Source organism: Pseudonaja textilis, chromosome 1, assembly GCF_049901715.1.
Source record: "Pseudonaja textilis isolate UNSWEBS1 chromosome 1, rPseTex1.2, whole genome shotgun sequence".
In the NCBI taxonomy this organism is placed as follows: Eukaryota; Metazoa; Chordata; class Lepidosauria; order Squamata; family Elapidae; genus Pseudonaja; species Pseudonaja textilis.
The window spans coordinates 288992212-289007216 of NC_141990.1; the positions used below are offsets into that span (position 1 = coordinate 288992212).

General features: G+C 36.4%; 1 protein-coding gene across 9 annotated transcripts in view; it reads right to left on the bottom strand.

The window, feature by feature from the left end:
* Nucleotides 1–15005, bottom strand: part of CEP128 (centrosomal protein 128) — a 182382-nt gene that overhangs the window by 37633 nt on the left and 129744 nt on the right. The gene's annotated exons all lie outside the window — the stretch shown is intronic.

Sequence of the window (15005 nt, forward strand, 5' to 3'; positions counted from 1 at the left end):
TCTTCTTTGTGGTGGCCATTTCTGACCACCGCTGCAACCGCCTTCGGGAAAGGGAGTAATGGCCAGCTGGGGAGGAGAGGTGTGGCTCTCCTCAACCCTGCTGGCAGTCTCCCCACTCTTCACTACCTCTACGGGGTGGCTTAGCCCCGAAACCAGCCAGCTCAGGGCGCTCCAGCGGAGAGCACGGATCGAAGCCTCGCAGAGACGAGGCTTTGGTCTGTCACTGAAGAAGCTCAAACCGGAAGTCCAGACAAATTGTTTTTAACAAATGAAAAATGGAACAAATTAGCAGATTGGGAAGGTAAAAATGTCAGTTGCCAGTTGCCACTATATTGTATCCTATGTGAATTCTTTTAATATTTAATGCTTCACAGCATTACATCGACCAAATATTTGACCATATTCATTTTACAAATATGACATGTAGCTCAGTTGATATAAATGCTGTTCAGAAACTAGTGGAATTAATATGCATAAGTGACTTGCATTCTATAATAAGGTAAGGCACAGCACCTTTCTGCTTCTAGTTTAACCAGCCATTTTGTTCCATAAAAAAATAACAGTGGACACGGAAGTACAAAACCTTTACCTGATGAAATATAGCCATTCACAAGCCCTTATAATTACCTAAAAGTATTTTTTTAAATAATCAACATCCCCTTTCAACAATATTGGAGTAATCTGTGGATTTTTGTCTATTCAAGAGGCTCCATTTATAGTACACAGAATGGCAAACCTTAACCATTGATATATTAGATCTTTAAATGGAGATTCATGCCATTCATGTCATTCATTCATTCATATCTACACTTTCCCCCATTTTTATTTTTAACTGACATGCAACATTCCATGAATGTTGACTATACTCAAGCATTATGCAGTGAAACTGTTATAAAAGTGGAATGCTTTGTTACTACTCACAACAAAGCAATAGTTGGTGTAGATTGTGGAACTTGTGGAGATGGCTGAATTAACCTTTTTGGATAGAGAAAAAAAAAACATTATCTACATTCATGGTTAACTGGAAACCCCATTATGGACCTTTTGCATAAAACAGAAAAAAAATGTAGTTATCATTTGTGGTTTTGATAGCAATAGCAATAGCACTTAGACTTATATACCACCGTCTCTAAGCATTTTACAGAATCAGCCTATTGCACCCAACAATTTGGATCCTCATTTTACCGACCTAGAAAGGATGGAAAGCTGAGTCAACCTTGAGCCTATCAGGATTGAACTCCTGGCAATGGGCAGTGGGTTAGCCTGCAATACTGGATTCTAACCACTGCACCACTCTTGATGATTAGAAAAAAAACTGGACAATAGAAAAGTAAGCTTTCTTTTGTAATCATAATATCGGATTACTATGTAATTGTACTTTTATTTTCTTCAAAGAGTTTGGAAGCTTCCTCCTATTTATTTGTATTTCTTTTGTGCTTTTGCTTTTTGCTTTCTTCTGCTTTTTATTCTACCTTAACTTTTTATTCGTTCAAGTTAATTTTCATGATTTTTGTAACTTTCAATAAAAAAATTATATTAAAAAGCATGTTCAAGCATTATTGGGCTATTTCAGCCTTTTCCCCACTACTACCTTAACTTGAATCCCTCCCTGCAGTGGTATATGATTTTGATTAGTGAATAAAAGAATCAGGACATAATAAGAACTGGTTAAATGAATAAGGTGTCAGCATTCCAGTATTCCATGTCCATTAAGCTGGACACAAGGTTTGGACAATGCTTAGGAAAAACTATACAACTTTAGAGTGTATGAATGAACATGGATGCCAGTAGATTCATATGTAAACTTTAGACATTTTATGACCCACATGTGTCTTACCCACCTACACAAATCCATGGAAGAGCTCAACAGCATTTCTTTACAATAACACATTAATAAATAAACCTATAAAACTGTCCTACATTAACCAAAATAAGAAGATATACTACATTAGTACAAAGATGTATTGTATGTTTTAAAAGTTTGCTCAGTTCCTCAATCATGAAACCATAACAATATCAGCTTCTTTAATACGTCTACTGACTTTACCTCCCATCATAATTATCCAATTGTGAGGTTCCTAATAAGAGTGTTAGCCTTAAAATTATTGTATATATTCAGAATTATTAAATGACATAATGCTGTTAGGTCTGTATCATTCAGTATTAAATTGAGGTAAAACATCTCTAGAGGCTTCCATATATCTAATCTCCACAAAGAACAGACTAACAGAGATAATGCTGGATTATATTCTGTCAAGTGCTATTTTCTGGATTCTGAAAAATTTTATTTTCCAAAATATAATGTATATCTGCAACATACCATTGCAATCTGAATACAGGTAGTCCTCAACTTAACAACCACTCATTTAGTGACCTTTCGAAGTTACAACTATACTGAAAAAAGTGTCATATGACCGTTTTTTAACTTATGACTGTTGCTAGATCTCCATGGTCACACGATTAAAGTTCAGATGCTTGTCAACTGACTCAGATTTATGACTGCTGCAATGTCCTGGGCAGTGGTGGCATTCTACCCGTTCGGCGGAATCGGTAGCTTCAAGGATCATCTGTGAGTGAATCGGTTTGCTCCAACAATCAGCTGCTGGGCCCACCAACCTGTTCCGGCTCTATTCTTACCTTTATTTCCTGTTGTTCAACCTCAGCTGCTTCGCGTGGCACAGCCGATTGCCGGGCATCAGCTGTTTTACACGCAGGGCTTGCAGCACAAGGTAAGTTGTAAACATTGCATGCGTGCAAAGCACACGCTCACACGCTCACTGATAGGATTTCTTTTGGAAACCCACCACGGGTCATGTGATCCCCTTTTGCAAACTTCTGATAAGCAAACTCAATGGGGAAGCCAGATTCACTTTAAGTTACTAACCTAACAACTGCAGTAATTCACCTAGCAACTGTGGCAAGAAAGGTTATAAAATGGGGCAAAGTTCACTTAACAACTGTCTCACTTAGCAACAGAAATTGTGGACTCAACTGTGGTCATAAGTAGCAATAGACAGTAGTAGACAGTCCTCAATATGAGTGTACATATGTGCCTGTGTTCATGTTTTCAATATATGTGCAATAACATAATTTTCATTTCACACACCCACACAACACACACAGAGACACTGTAGCAGAAGTTAGAGGAGCTGTTTTAGTTGAAAAGTATTTCATGAGAAGTGGAAGAAACTATCGTGCTTTTTGGACTATAAGATGCACCTAGACTTTTAGGAAGTAAAACAAGAAAAAAAAAATCTGCCTCCGCCTCCCAGCAATTTGTCTTCTTGCAGCAAACAGCTTCAGCACTAGTCAGCTTCAGCACAGCCTGATTTAACACAAGCATCTGATTGTCGGTTGGATCTGCTGTCAGCTCTGAGATTCAGCTGCCAAGAACGTTATAGGAATGAAAGGGGGTGTGGAGGAGTTGGAAAGTTCAAGGTTATTTCGTATGTTGCATTAAGAAATTCCAGCTGCAGGTAATTGGTTCTCGTGATTAATGAAGCGTAAGAAGTGGGAGGAGAGAAGGTGGATTTTGTGAAACGCGCTGAAAATGACTTTCAGTTTTGGAAATTTCCATAGACGTACCAGAGCTGTTCCTAATAAATCAATTGGAGATTATGCTTGTCTCAGAGTGATTGATTACCATGGACAATTTCTGGATGCCTAACATCTGCCTGCTGCCGATCAGCTGTTTCAGGCTGCAGGGATCACCAGCGCCTATTGCTGGCTTTGTGTACCCCATTTTCAGCCTCCACATGCCCCATTTTCGGCACATTCCAGGCAACGGGGGTCAGAATGGTCTGGAAACTGGGGGTACGGAGGCCAAAACCGGAATGCAGAGGCTGAAAATGGAACGCGCAGAGCCAGCAATAGGTGATGGTGATCCCTGCAGCCTGAAACAGCTGATTGGCAGGAGGCAGATCCACCGACAATCAGATGTTTGTGTTAAATCAGACTGTGCTGAAGCTGACCGGGCTGTTTGTTGTTTGCTGCAAGGAGGCAAATTGCTGGGAGGCAGAGGCCGAAGGGTGGGGGCCGAAGGATGGATGGAGCTTTGGCAACATTCGCTGTACAAGACGCACAGACATTTCCACTCACTTTTGGGGGGGGAGTGCATCTTATACACTGAAAAATATGGTAATTGGACATAATCAATTCCTCTGCCCACTAACCCCGCTCATTTCTGAATGAAACTTTCAGCAAATGTCAAACATTCTAACTAACTGGACAACAACAAAAAATCTATTTGTAGAATTCCAGAACTTGAAAGGATCTTTTAGGCTTCCACAATACAGAAGTTGGAATTAAAACCCCCAACTAAATCCTGTCCAGCCTGTGCTTGAACACATCTAGCAAAGGAGAGCCAACCAACTTCCTTAGTAACTAGTTTCTCTGTCAACTAGTTTGTCATTCCTTAAAGCCACATAATTTAAGAAAGCAATCTAGAATATTCCATATGCTACAATGTACTATACAGCAAATGACCTTCTTCCCTGTGACATTCTACATTACTTTGCTACCAAGTCATCTCTCCTTGTTTTTTTCAAAGCAGATCTAGTTTCTTCAATTGTTCCTTATAGGGATGTAGTTTTCTACGCCCTCTATAGATTCTTCTAGGCTTACACCACTTTCCAAATGGGAAGTACATTATTGGTAAGAAGAAGATTCAAAATAATGCGAAATATTTACTATACATTGTAATTTGTTTAAATGGTGCAGAGCAATGCCTTCTTGGAAGATTCTCTTGCAACGTCATAAGCCGAATCAACAGGCTAAAAAATTAACAGAAAGTCTGAGTTGAATTTGATTGAAGTCCATTTGCTTGGACTTAATTGTAATGTTGAGCAAGAAAAAACATTTGGTCTTATACTAATTATGCCATACCAACTATATTTCTAAATGAAGGAAAATGATTTTTTTCTCTTCCTCTCCCTCAAAATTTCATCTTGGTTGACAATAATATATCCAAAGAAAAAGTGGCTTTTTAAAACAATCAGTTGGTCATCCCAAGTAATCCATGTCACTCTTTTCCTGAAAAATATAAGCAGGCAAAAATTGTGAGACCTAGAAGAGAATTCAAGCACCCTCTACAGGCCTCTTTCTGTGCTATCAGAGAAAACTTCAATGCCATTTGACAGGAATGTGTTGCTTTTCTAAAAAAATATTTTTAATAAAAGCATAACTCTATCTAGGTTTCATTCACATCTAGAATATTAATGATAGTTCATACAGAACTGTTAAAAGGCACCCCTAAAGGGATTGTTTAAACTTTAGGGAGACAATTTTCTTGAGAATTTGAAGTGATAGAAAAATACATAGTGTTTCTTTTCTTAATCACCCTTTGTAGTTAAAAAATAATCTTGTAGGTAAAAAGTGATTTATAAAATGTATCATGTATAACTTGATTTCCTTATATGAATATGTTTTGATATACAGTATAAAAATGAAAAGCACTTTTTTCAGTTAATGATTACAAATTTATTGATTGAATTTAATTGTTTGTTTTCTTCTTGTTTCCACCCAATCACCTGTTAATTTCTTGGAAGAAACATTTCCACAAATTGATCAACTACTTTTTCATCTTATCCTTTCAAAAAACAGAAATATTTTGTAATCCATTTTTAACATTGTTCAGGAGAAAAAAAAGGAACTTAAACAAATTATTTTCCCTGTGCATTTATTTGTTTACTGTTGCTTATATGCAACTTCAATCATCATAATTAGAAAATCATACAGAGCAAGAATATATAAAAACAGTTTAAAACAATCACACATTAATTTTTTCCTAGGTTTTCCTTTCACAATACTAGCAACAACGAGCACAGTATTCAATATAAGACATTACTTGAGTCATATTTTCCCAGTGTGGTGCCATTCATTTGTGTGGGAACTGCATTTCCCAGACAGCACAGACTCTAGTTGGAAATCCCAGACATCACAGATTTTAGCTGGAAATCCTGGACAGTGCCAAGCCCAATATAACATCTTGAGGTCACTTAACCGAGTAAGGCTACTCAAAACTGTCAATAAGTGGCCCCAAAACACAATTGGTGAAAATGTGATATGGCCTTTCATATATACCTGAAAAAGGAGACTCTTAAGTAGTCTTTATATAAAATATGGATTTTCAGCAAAAAAATAGTTAAAATTGTCCCTCCCTGGGCATGATTATAAATCTTATGAGCCCCCCCCCCCCTTGGCTTTGTGATTCATTTGCACCAAACTATTTTATTTTTGGGGGCACCATGTTCTACTTTTATTCATGGCAATGCTACCCTTATTATCTCAATGAACTGAAATGCCATTGAAAATCTGTTTTTGTTCTATATGGGTAAGTAAGTTGTTGCATTTTCACAGGTGTATAAATTATTCTCTGAGAATCCTAGTTGCAGGTTTTATTTTGCTGTAAATTTCAGCTTAAAATTCAGTTGCTCAGTTCTGAGAAAGCAAAGTAATAAAACTTAATGATCACTGAAACTTAAATAAAAAACTGTGTGCTTTAATATGTTCAAGTTCTTTTATTCTCCTGAGATCTTACAGTGTAGTAAATTCAGAACTGCTCTCCTAATTGGCTGAATAACTCTACTTACCCTTTGGTGGCATGGCGAACACTAGCATTATAGGGCAAAACCCATTTTATCTTGCCTACAGTCAGTGAAAGTAGAGATTAAAAGACTCATTATTCACTCAACTTAGAGAATGTAAGATTGTTCTTTTCACAGAATACCTTTTCCTAACTTGTATAGTTCGTGGGTTTCAAATTATAATTAATGGATATTTATCTTCAAAAGTCTCTAGGCTTGAGCTGAAATTTTTTTTCCCCTTTGCACTTGGTTCAAATTTACTTTTTTTTTTCTTGGCAGTGAGGACAAAATGTTCCGACTAGACTCCAACTGCAGTGAATCCTCTTCACTAAACAGTGGAATTGCACAAAGGGCACTGACAACATTTGGCTATATCTATCCTAAATATTGTTTTTTTTAATTCTTTAAAAACAAAAAATACAAAAATCTCATTTCCATTAACAGTTATTGTGTCATTGTATATACATGTTTCTTATTTTGTGACTATACATTATTTTTATCTTTATCCTTCACCCATTCGTACCACCTCTCCCATGCCACATAGTATTCTCAATCGTCTTCGCCTTTCAGTTCCATAGTGAATTTATCTAGTTCAACACAGTCCATTATTTTTTGAATCAAAACTTCATCTGGTGGTATTTTATCACTCTTCCAATTTTGTGCTAACATGATTCTTGCTACAGTTAAGATGTATACAATAAGGTATCTTTTATCTTTACTCAAATTCCCTTTAATCATAACTAATAAAAATGTTTCAGGTTCCAAATTCAATTTATATTTTGTAATCTCAAAAAGCCATCTCTGTATTTTCTTCGAGTATTTTTTGACCTCTATACATTGCCACCACATATGGAAAAACGTTCCTTTCTTTTGTTTGCACTTCCAGCATTCCGGTTTGAAGGTTGGATATATTTTCGCCAGTCGTGCCGACAAAACATTTTATATTGATTTTCTTTGAATGCCGTCAACAAAGTCAGCTTCCAGTTCTCAGTCCGAGTCTTTTCCCACTCATCCAAATTTATATTATGACCCACATTTCTCGCCCAGGCAATCATTGGTCCCTTAACTATTTCCTCCTCTAGTTCTACCTCCAGTAAATAATTATATGTTCATGTTACAAATTTTATATCCTTGCCTGTCAAGATTTGGTCCAATATTTGTAAATCTTTATTTATCCCTAGTTCCTTTACATCTTTCTTAAATTTAGTTTGAATTTGCAAATATACCCACCAGTCTAATATTATCCCTTATTCTTTTAGTTCATCCAGTGTTTTAATTCCCCCTGTTCATCTACCAATTCTTTAAATCTAATCATTTTTTTAAATAAAAAAATTATTTGGGTTTTCACAAAACATAATACAAGTAAAATTTCTTTTTTTGAGAATAGCATGGTGCCGGGTTATCACTTCTCCATACAGACACAAATTCAATTTCATATTCATCTTTGTGTTCTATTCCATATCTTATTACTATTTTAACATTTTCTCAATAATTTTTCCCTTCCCTTAGTTTTCTCAATCTTACTTTTAATTATCTCATTCCTTTTTAAATTCAATTATATATATATATCTTTTTCTAAGTTTCAATATCTTTCTAGTCATTATACACTGCTCAAAAAAATAAAGGGTACACAAAAATAAGACATCCTAGATCTGAATGAATAAAATATTCTTATTAAACACTTGGTTCATTACATAGTTGAATGTGCTGACAACAAAATCAGACAAAAATTATCAATGGAAATCAAATTTAGCAACCCATGGAGGTCTGTATTTGGAGTTACACTCAAAATTAAAGTGGGAAAAAATACTACAGGCTGATCCAACTTTGATGTAATGTCCTTAAAACAAGTCAAAATGAGGCACAGTAGTGTGTGTGGCCTACACATGCCTGTATGACCTCCCTACAATGCCTGGGCATGCTCCTGATGAGGTGGCGGATGGTCTCCTGAGGGATCTCCTTCCACACCTGGACTAACGCATCCCCCAACTCCTGGACAGTCTGTGGTGCAACATGGCATTGGTGGCTGGAGCAAGACATGATGTCCCAGATGAGCTCAATTGGATTCAGGTCTGGGGAATGGGCAGGCCAGTCCATAGCATCATGCCTTCATCTTGCACGAACTGCTGACACACTCCAGCCACATGAGGTCTAGCATTGTCATGCATTAGAAGGAACCCAGGGTCAACTGCACCAGCATATGGTCCCATAAGGGGTCTGAGGATCTCATCTCAGTACCTAATAGCAGTCAGGCTACCTCTGGCGAGCACATGGAGGGCTGTGCGGCCCTCTAAAGAAATGCCACACCATACCATTACCTCTGCCAAACCAGTCATGCTGGAGGATGTTGCAAGCAGAAGAATGTTCTCCACAGCGTCTCCAGACCCTGTCACATCTGTCACATGTGCTCAGTGTGAACCTGCTTTCATCTGTGAAGAGCACAGGGCACCAGTGGCGAATTTGCCAATTTTGGTGTTCTCTGACAAATGCCAAACATCCTGCACGGTGTTGGGCTGTAAGCACAACCCCCACCTGTGGATGTTGGGCCCTCATACCACATTCATGGAGTCTGTTTCTGACCATTTCAGCAGCCACATGCACATTTGTGGCCTGCTGAGGGTCATTTTGCAGAGCTCTGGCAGTGCTCTTCCTGTCCCTCCTTGCACAAAGGCGGAAGGAGCGGTCCTGGGTTGTTGCCCTCGTATGGCCTCCTCCACATCTCCTGATATATTGGCCTGTCTCCTGGTAGTGCCTCCATGCTCTGGACACTACACTGACAGACACAGCAAACCTTCTTGCCACAGCTCGAATTGAAGTGCCATCCTGGATGAGCTGTACTACCTCAACCACTTGTGTGGTTGTAGACTCCATCTCATGCTACCACTAGAGTGAAAGCACTGCCAGCATTCAAAAGTGACCAAACCATCAGCCAGAAAGCATAGGAACTGAGAAGTGGTCTGTGGTCACCACCTGCAGAACCACTCCTTTATTGGGGATGTTTTGCTAACTGCCTATGCTTTCCACCTGTTGTCTATTCCATTTGCACAACAGCATGTGAAATTGATTGTCAATCAGTGTTGCTACCTAAGTGGACAGTTTGATTTTACAAAAGTGTGATTGATTTGGAGTTACATTGTGTTGTTTAAGTGTTCCCTTTATTTTTTTTGAGCAGTGTATATATAACAATAATAAATAAAATACTTATTCTATTCCAATTCAGCTCTATCATTAATGTTAATTATAATCTTTGACATCTTTAACATTTCTTTTCAATAGGGTATCATACTAGGAACACTTATAATATTATAATATAATATCATCCTAGGTATCATGTAGGAACACTTATTATATTTCCATAATTTTTTCATGTTTCTTTCATATTCCTCTTCACTTAAATTTTTATAACACATTTATAATAATTAAAATGTTCCCCTCCTTTCCTAATTTCATTCTCTCATTCTCTTTATTTCATTTATTTTTTAAACATTTCATTACATTACAATGAGTATTTTATTTATCATTTTAATCATACTTGTTTCATATTTTCAAGTTCAGTTCTATTTCTAATATAACAATACTATCTTATGTGCCCTTGCAGAATCCCCTTTTCAATTAAGTTTTCACCCATTATCTCTGTGTCTTCTAAATAGGCTTGGACCCTTAATCCTTGTATGTTTTCCCTGTTGTCCTGTTTCTGTCCTTTATAATTTCTTTTCCTTTCCCTCTCTTCTTCTCCCTTCCCTTTTTGACCCCTTCTCTCTCTAATTCTGATTCTCTCTTCTGTAATCCTCTCTTCTGTTTCTTCCTAATGTTGTAATTACTTTTCAAACTATTCTTTTTTGGGGTTGTTTTTTCAAATCTTAAATTTTTCACTCTCTTTCCCTCCTTTTTTTTCTTTTCCTCACATAGAAATAATTGGTCGTTGAAGATGGCTTCTTCTTTGTCACGCCCAAGGCATTTCTTGTTGTTTCTCATAGTTCAGGATCTCTATTTCTAAAAATTTAAATACAAAGCCAAAAGAACCTCTTCCTTCTTGTGCATCTTCTTTCTGTTTTTTAAGTTCCATTCTCAATTCTTCCAAGAGTGATACCATTTTTAAAACTTTTAAACAACCACCTGATTAATTTTAGTCCTTTAGATCCAATAGCCAAAAATCCAAAAATCACCAAGTAATCCAAATAATCCAAAGCTGTTTCTTCTTGCTTCTTTTTTCCACTTTCTCTTCCTGGGGTTCTCTTATCTTGTTACAAAGTTTCAGTTAAAATGTAACTTTTAGGAATCTTGTTAAAGTTTCACTGTTAATTCCTTTCACTTCCAGGTGGTCTCCTCCATTTTTCCAGATCCCACCCTTTTGTTTTTTTCCTTCTTTTAAAAGTTTTTGAGAATCCAGAAATCTTTATTATCCCTTTGACATTTTATTTTCAGCTTAAATACCTGTTAATGTCAAAGTGGATTTTTGCCAGTTTCTTGCTTACATCTCTTAGTTGTCAATACAGGGAATAAAAGAAAAAAACCCAAATCCTTTCCCTTCCCTCACTCATTCGCCGCTTCAAAGTCTTTTTTGGGAACAATGTTGTTCTTTATAATTCAAATTCCAGGGTACCTTATATTGTTGCTTTTTCAATTCAACCCGGACAGCCAAAACTTTCTCTTCTTATCTTCCTCCTGCACATTCTTTTCCGGTTGAGTTCTTCTTTGAGTCGGCCATTTCTGACCACCACTGCAACCGCCTTCAGGAAAGGGAATAATGGCCAGCTGGGGAGGAGCGATGCGACTCTCCTCGATCCTGCTGGCAGTCTCCCCCCTCTTCACCACCTCTACGGGGTGGCTTAGCCCCAAAACCAGCTGGCTCGGGGTGCTCCTGCAGCGAGCACAGATCGAAACTGCGCACGATCGCAGATTTCAGTCTGTTGCCGAAGAAGCTCAAACCAGAAGCCATATCTAATCATTTTTTAAATGTCCCTTGTATTTGGATATAATATAACTTCCATAGGTGAGATCCAGTTTTGTCTTTTCAAATAATGCTTTTTTAAAATTTTCTCCCATGTCTGTAAAAGTGAGTCCCTTATCAAATGTCTATGGAAATAGGAGTGGATCTTATTCTTTTTAACCCATAGAAAGGCATGACACCCAATTTGGAGGTCATGACCTTCTATCTCCAAAATTCTTTTATTTTTTAAATTTATCCACTCCTTAACCCATAGTAATTGCTGCTTGATAATGTTTCCCATTTTGGGAATCCAAGGCTGCCTCTGGTTCTACTATCTTGTAATGCTTTCAATTTTATTTGTGCTTTTTTCCCCATCCATATAAATTTCATTACCGTCTATCTAATTCCTGAAAAATCTATCTAATTGTTTGAAAATATTGTAAATATTTTTAAAGTGTAGAGATACTTTATTTCATGTTGTAACATATATATATATATATATATATATATATATATATATATATATATATATATATATATATATATATATTTGATCCACACTTCAGCAGGAATGTATGAGTTTTAAACTCAGCAAAATTTGTGTGGAAAAGCATGAAGGTAGCCTTAAAGAAGGAATTTAACAGTGTAAACACCATCTTGGCTTTGAATGGGAGGAAGGAGAAAGAAATTCTACAATGTTCCACCTTGATTCTCTTCTGTATAAGTGGGGGGATGAAAACTCTGTTAAGGTTTCAAGATTCTATTATTATATACTTTAGCAATAAAGTAGAGTTACAATAGTTCTTGTGGTGACTGTTTCCTGACTTGGTCTATATCACAGAGATGACAATTATTTACAAACAGTGAAGGAAACAGCCTTTGCTCTTGGAATTTTCTTCTAAAAAGCATGTTATAAAAGGTAAAGGTGGTACAACAGGAAAAACAAGAACATTTAGATACCAATTCTTGAAGTTATTGAATAAAGATCTTAGTCTCTTCTCATATCAGATGGATGACTATTAAAGGGGAATGGAGTAGATTACCCCCTTCTACCATTATTCTGCATCTGAACAATAATGCCAGACCTCAATCTTCTAATAACAACAAAAATTCCTGCAAGACTGAAGTCCACCCATTCTTAAACAATAAAAATAGCAACACAACAAATGCTACAATCTCTGTGGAGTCCTTGATGCTCTCTAATCTTGGTTGTTTGCTTGGTCTACATAAAGATGGTTGTTTGCTTAAATTACCAAGGAGAAAATCACACCACACCTAACCTTGGACCACCAAGCTTTTATTGATAAATAAGTAGCAAACCCCACATTTACTAGCAATGATGGCTTTCATAGTTGGGTAATAAAACAACTGTAAGCAAACAACAAGCTCATAGAGCACCAAGGATTGCACTATTCAAACCAGAGCTACATACATCTTCTTGGAACAACTCCTATGTTAAAGTTGTAAGATTCAAGACTATAATATCAAGACCTGAAATTAGCACATACGCTTTTATATTTACAATGTTATGACCACACATAATCTTGCATGCTCAATCTATACACAACAAAATAAAAGTATATATTATATATCCTTACAATTTGAGTGACCCTGATTCATTCATTCAGATAGTCAGTTGTCTGTCTGTCTGATTTAGAGGTTAGAAAGACTAACATTATGATTATGTGCTAGAATGGAGAAAACTAAACACCACTGCAGTTTACATTGCTTCCCAAATTTGGGAAGTAATTATAATGGCTGTATCCAGTGTACATAAGTCCTCAGAGGGAAGCCTAGATACAGTTCTAGGTAAGAGGTCTGTTAATAGCTTGGAGCAGATTCAGGAAATAATTTTGAGTACACTAAATGATCTAGAGTCAGATCACATGAAGTCGAAGGAAAGAGACAGCTAACAAAAATCAAATTAAAGTGGGATAGTTGATCCTTTTTAATGTTTAAAAGTATCCATTTAAAGATAATAAAGATAATAAAGAATAATAAAAATGCAGATAATAATAAGGTTTCTTTCAACATATATATAACAAGAAAAAAAGTCAAGGAAACGGTCCACTAAAGAGAGAAGATGGCAAGGAAGTAACAAGCAGTAGAGAGAAAGCAGAGCTGCTTAGCTCATTTTTTGCATCAGTTTTTACAGAAAAGAAACTATAGCCCAATCTAACAAAAATACTATGAAAGACAGACTAGAAATAAAAACTAAATAAGAAAATGATAAGAGAACACCTGTCTGACCTTGATGAATATAAATCACTGGGACCTGATGGATTATAATCCCAGAGTTCTGAAGGAGCTAGTAGATGTTATCTCAGAACCATTGTATCATATCTTTTAAACATCTTGGAGCACCAGGGAACTGCCAGAGGATTGGAAAAGAGCTGATGTGGTTTCCATCTTAAAAAAAAAAAAGTGGGGGGGGAACAGGCCCAGAAAACTACAGACCAATCAGCCTAACATCAATACCTGGGATGGCACTGGAAAAAATAATAAAAAACCAGATATGTGAATATCTAGAAACAAATAAAGTTATAACTAATAGCCAGAATATTTGTTAAAATCAGATCATGCTAAACCAATCTAATTTCATTCTTTGACAAAGTGACTAAATCAGTAGACCAGCAAAATGCTGTAGACATAGTATATTTAGATTTCAGCAAGGCATTTGACAAAGTAGACTACAACCTACTTCTTGGTAACCTAAAAGAATGTGGGATAGACAGCATCACTAACAGATGGATTTATAACTGGCTGACAAATCATATTCAACAAGTATGTCCCAAAGAAGACTGAGAATCTCCATAGACTTTTTCACAATGAGTAGTCCTTAATGGTACTACATCTACATGGAGAGAAGTAAGCAGTGGGGTACCACAATGTTCCATCTTAGGGCCAGTACTCTTCAATATCTTCATAAATGACTTAGATGAGGGAATAGAAAGGAAACTCATCAAATTTGCAGATGACAGTAAGATGGCAGGAATAGCCAACTCTCCAGAAGACAAGCTCAGGATTTGAACAATGGGCCCTAGCCAAAAAAATGAAATTTAATGTAGAGAAAAGTAAGGTTTTACACCTGGGCAGGAAAAACCAAAGGCACAAGTACAGATTACTTGAATACAAATTTAACTTTGATAAAATGGTGACACGTATGAGTCAAAGGAAAGAAAAAAATGATTACTGAACTGCTCAGTTTACAATTCATTCTTTACAAATACTTTTTACTAATGTGAAAGAAAGTACAAACAGTTAAAACATAACCTTTATACAGCTATAAGAGAAATAAATATGGAAACTTGCTAAAAAGAGTGATTTTGAAAGCAAAAACAATCTTCTAGATTTTTTAAAAAATGCTATGGAAATGTCTATTTTTTTTTCTAACTGCCAGAAAGCAGTGTATTAATATTATATTCATATATTTTAAATAAATGGCTTTTAGGGTTTTTTCTTCAGAAGAATGTCGTCTGTTCTATTCTTAA